We start from the raw sequence: 5,639 nt of genomic DNA on the forward strand, positions 1-5,639 counted from the left end.
GTGTCTCGTCTCGTTTTCGTCATGTGATAAAGGTTCGTTGACGACGAGATTTAGTCATAATTTGTTGACGAAAGCAACACTAGCTGTGCATCATTGGAAATCATGAGTTGTTTTTGATAATCGTATTGTACATCACACCTAATTAAATGTCCATAAGCACCAATACAGTGAGAAGAGCAGGGCATTTCTGTCTGCGGCCGAGCCCCCAGAGGCAAGCAGCAATCACTCCATTAGAGGCAGCGCTGTGCTGCAGCTGAGCTGGCCAATATCAGCAAATTAGTTTAGCCACAGGGATGGGGGAAGGGTGCCACGGCAACACACACCAACAACAACAACAGTGTCAGTCATCGGGCATATGCAGCCGGCCCAAATTAACAGGAGGAACAAGTGAGGGAGGCAGGCAGAGACAAAGAGGGTAGAGCTGGAGACTGTGATTGACTCGAGGATAAAGGCTTCTGCTGTTTATGATCGATTCGGTGCTGAATTGTCTTTGTGTCTGAGCAACCCCTGAGAGATCTTTCTCTTCCTATCTCACCTCTTCTCCTCAAAGCCAACAACGTCTCAAGGCTCCATTTCCAGCCAATAGAGTGTCAATAGGACTCGCTGCATAGTTGCTTTTCCTATTAGCAACAGATACTTAACTGAATGTGTTACCCTCGTCACATTAATACAGTGTCCGTCTTATGCACGGCACTAATGGGCTGAGGCCATAAAATAAATACACATAGGCTGTCCATGTCCTTGAAATCAGTATGCACTGCTGGTTTTTAGACACACAAAATGGTGCTGGGCTAACAGCGGCACATTATCACACCTGAGCTGAAGTCCTAAATTGTAGGAGATACAAGCACAGCTTCTCTCTACTGTAGAAAAAGACATACATCTTCAAAACTACTTAAGATGGCATTTAAATACATTTTAAATTGTGTATGTGGCATTTTAAAGTGCAATAAAATCTGACACTGGTATATATTTTGCCATATTTTATATTATATTTTAGCTCAAAAAACACTAAAAACACAATTATTCTGGTCCAGCTATAACCGTGATCACACTTTCCCCATTAATTTTCTCAATATGGATCTCAAAAGACTCGTCAATAAAGTAAATTGTAAAGCATAAACCAAACCAACCAGCTCTGAAATAAATCAAAACATTACAAACTTGGATTTCAAGGTATAAGAAACCGTGGAATAAAACACAAGGCTGTGTACTACAATCTGATGAAGGTTTGCGAATAATGTAAGCACATAAAAACAATGGTACAATATAAAACTATTGAATTATAATGGCAACACTTTAGTATAGGGACCAGTTCTCACTATTAACTATTTGCTTATTAGCATACCTATTAATAACATATTGGCTGTTTATTAGCACTTATCAAGCACATATTCTGCATGACCATATTCTACACCCCAATCCTACACTTAACAGCTACCTTACTAACTATTATTAAGCAGCCAATAAGTTTGAGGCAAAAGTCATAGCTAATGGTTTATTGATGGTGAGAATTGGACCTTAAAATAAAGTGTGACCATTATAATGAAGTCTTGTTACTCCAAAACATGTATTTATGTGATAGCAAAGCTAAATTTACTTTACTCCACTACTGCTACTTGACTTAAGTTTTTACTCCACTCTTATCTGTCACATGAGCCTTCAGAAATCATTCTAATATGTACATTTGGTGTGCAATAAACATTATCATCAATACTGAAAACAGTTGTCCTGCTTAATACTTTTGTGGAAACTGATTTTCTTTGATGAGCAGAAAGTGTAATAAAACTTTAAAAATGTTTAGCTTTTTAAATCAAATCTTAATGTTGCAATAAACACTGATGTATACGTATACACACACACACACACACACACACACACACACACACACACACACACACGTGCATATATAAGTAAACAAGTGAGCAATGCGCTTTAAACTGAAAGGCGGGGCTTGTGTGTGTAAGAGATGGTGAGATGGACAGAAGAGATACATATGGCAGCAACTCACTATATTCCCACCCCTTTTTTCCTCCGTTAATCTCTTTTATTCTGTCTTTACCACACTAATGTTTACACAAGCTGAGGGGAGCTCAGTCAGCTGTGCCTTAATCACAGTGTGTGTGAGACAGGGGTGACTGTGTGCGCTCACAAACAAGGGTGGAGGCACCTGTCTTTGTACATCTTTAAGCTCGTTTAAGCAGGAGGCTCATTCAGAATATGAATATGATTGAGGGGGAAAAGGAAAAGGTTGAGTGAAAAGCGTGTCAATTAACGGTCTAATTTGGACTGAGTGAAGGGCGGAAACATCTCTGTGACGGTGTGAAGATCTGTGAGTGTGAGTGTGTGTGCGTCAACATTCAAGCCATACACACTGGCCAGGCGCACACACACACAGATCTCATCGCTCAAAGTGGGCGGAGGGATTGATTGCAGCATGCAGGTTTTCTCTGCTATGCTAACTGGATTCCCAGGTCATTAGATAAAGTACACAGGGTGACGTTGAACCCTTAAGACTAGAGGATAACCATATTAATGAGGTTATTTTACCAGAAGCGAGGCAATTTCCTCACCTCACGGCAGAAGAGGGTCGTTGAGAGAGAGGCTCACGTGATGCTGCATGAAACAGAAGCTCTCAAAAGCACGCTAGCAAAAATACGTCTGAAACCTGTCCTCCAGAGAGCCATGATCGTTATGCATGTAATGAATTCACTTTATTATGTAGAACCACTCTGTAAATCCGCTAATGCTGGAACCTTTCCGATATCCTCATTTACCGTTATGGCCAGCTATCCCGTTCTGCCCTGCTCAGTACGAGTGAATGAATCAAGACAGCCAGTGTTAAAAGCTAAGAATGGGAGAGAATGCATGAGAAGGGACGTCAATGAGGGGGGTGAGTAGGGTCAGGGCAATTGACCTCAAGGTTTTGCTACCATTTCAGTGGACAGATGCTCGCTTCCCAATTAAGAGGAGAGGTGTGACAGCCGGCGTTCAGAGGTGAGCATCCAAGCTGTAGCAGCACGTCCATTACACCTGTTTCAAATGAGCTGAACAATGCCACAGCTATGAAACACTCATATGCCACATGTTGGGAAAATAGCAGTTTACTTAATAGGAATGTGCAAAATGACATTTTCAAAACTAGTTGATTTGCACTGCCTAAACTACTAGTTGACTCAACTGGCCTAAAAAAAAATTATAATAATAATTTACACACACACACACACACACACAAAATGTGTATTTATTTGATATTATATAAACATAAATATACATTTTAGTTTAATATTTAGTTTAGTATTTGATATTACATAAACAAAATATAAATACTCATTTTATACAAAAATATATTTTAGTTTTTTATATTTAGTTTTTATATAACAAATAGGTTTTTGTTTTATATAATATACAATTATAATTAATTTAGATTTTTTCTTAGCATATGTGTATATATCTATCTATCCATATGTATCTATTTTTTAATACAACATCTCAAAATACTAGCTGACCTCACTAATCGACTAGCCAACACTACAACAACTGACAGCTAACTAGTTGTCCATCATAGCAATTACATGGCAAACCGCTATCCAATCCACTCCACGGCCAACAACATGGATGAGCACTGACTAATTAGATGGATTAAGGTGGTATAAGATAGAAAGGAAGGCCATTGAAGCCTTGTCTTCTCCTCTGACATTTTCAGCCATCAGACAAAGACCCCTAGATCTGCACTTAATCAAGATGAAGATAATCACAAAACATACTATATGTTATTCTTGGCAAGAGCAGGACTCTGCTGCCCTCAGCACTCATTAGAGCAATCCGATTACAGGCTGCTTGGATGCCCGGGCTCTGGCACGCACTCCCCTACCTACCCTCCCTTCCCCTGCACATCCTTCTCACTCATCCAGCCAGCCCTGAACCCCCCCACTTCAGCTCCTGTGGCTGTCATAAGCCAGCCTGCCCTGTGTCCACCCCCCTCCCATCAGCACCTTAGCTGTTCAGTACCATTAACAAAGCCTCATGGGTCTTCCTCCATTACCTATCTACCTATATCTAATCATATAATCATCACACACACATATATTATATATATATTTAATAAAACATCTTAAAATACTAGTTGACCTCACTAATCAACTAGCCAACAATAAGAGACAGGGGTAGCTGCAGGTCGGAGTCATAGGTGTGGCAAAAGGTGGCATGCCGACAGGTGAATGCTACAACAGAAACTAACCCCTAGCCAATTAGAAAGACCTTTATCCACGCCCCCTAACTTTTGGCACGCCCTAATCTTTAGCCACACCCACTGCTCTAGCCTGCAGTTATTCCTACTTGAACAATTTGACAACTGACAGCTGACTAGTTGTCCATCATGACCCATGCCTAAAAATTATATGGCAAACCTCTATCCAATCCACTTCACGGCCAACAAACAACATGGATGAGCATTGGCTAATTACATGGATTAAGGTGGTACAAGATAGAAAGGAGGGCCAATGAAGCCCTGTCTTCTCCTCTGACATTTACAGCCATCAGACAAAGACCCCTAGATCTGCACTTAATCAAGATGAAGATAATCACGAAACATACTATATGTTATTCTTGGCAAGAGCAAGATTCTGCTGCCCTCAGCACTCTTCAGAGCAATCCGATTACAGGCTGCTTGGATGCCCGGGCTCTGGCACGCACTCCTCTACCTACCCTCCCTTCCTCTGCACATCTTTCTCACTCATCTAGCCAGCCCTGAACCTCCCCCCCACTTCAGATCCTGTGGCTGTCATAAGCCAGTCTGCCCTGTGTCCACCCCCCTCCCATCAGCACCTTAGCTGTTCAGTACCATTAACAAAGCCTCATGGGTCTTCCTCCACACACTCTACGGGGGGGCCGAAGGACCTCTCGGCTAATTGTCTCCTGCTGTGAGGAAGTAGCCATCAGAAAAGCCATAATGTGCTTATCTGCTTGTGAGACAACGTTATCTCAACATAGCAACCATCGAATGTGGCAGCCATGGAAGGAAAAAAAACACAGCTGTCTGCGGCTGCTGGAGGAAATAAATCAGGGAAATATATTGGCCTAATAAAGTAGATTGAATCTGAGGTGGTTTTGCTCTCTGATCAACGTGTCCTTTGAAGATTCAAGCTTTTTAAGTATCTGATTAATAATCTATAGAAAAAGCAACGGTGAGGAGCGGATCAAGTGGCAAGAACTACGATCCGCAACAGGAGTTTTTCTTTCCCTTTCTCTCGCTTTTTTTAATTGATCAATTAACGGCATGCAAAACCAAGCTGGCGCTACAGCGTAAACATGTGTGAGCTAGCCGAGGCTTTGTAGAGAATATCTGGTGCTCCGCTTCACACAAGCTAATTAAAATTTCTTTAAATCTCAGTGTGTTGCAGGCTGATTTTCCTATAGAGTAAAAAACACGGGCATTAAAGGCAGAAAAAAGCCAACTGTCAGCACATTTCATTTCCAGAAAACACCCATAAGCCTGGTTAAAGAAGCGTACAGGAAAATCTGAAAGTATGAAACTTAATTTCCAACACTGTAGCAGCATTACTCGTATGGCGCTTTTCCACTGCGTGGTACGACTTGGCTCGGCACGGCTCAGTACGGCACGGCTCGGGTAGCGGTTT

At 41.5% G+C, this 5,639-nt stretch overlaps 1 protein-coding gene across 4 annotated transcripts in view; it reads right to left on the reverse strand.

Moving 5' to 3' along the window:
* Positions 1-5,639, reverse strand: part of LOC107703059 (arginine-glutamic acid dipeptide repeats protein-like) — a 177,021-nt gene that overhangs the window by 78,729 nt on the left and 92,653 nt on the right. The window lies entirely within an intron of this gene.

Source organism: Sinocyclocheilus anshuiensis, unplaced genomic scaffold, assembly GCF_001515605.1.
Source record: "Sinocyclocheilus anshuiensis isolate Anshui unplaced genomic scaffold, SAMN03320099.WGS_v1.1 scaffold883, whole genome shotgun sequence".
Classification (NCBI taxonomy): domain Eukaryota; kingdom Metazoa; phylum Chordata; class Actinopteri; order Cypriniformes; family Cyprinidae; genus Sinocyclocheilus; species Sinocyclocheilus anshuiensis.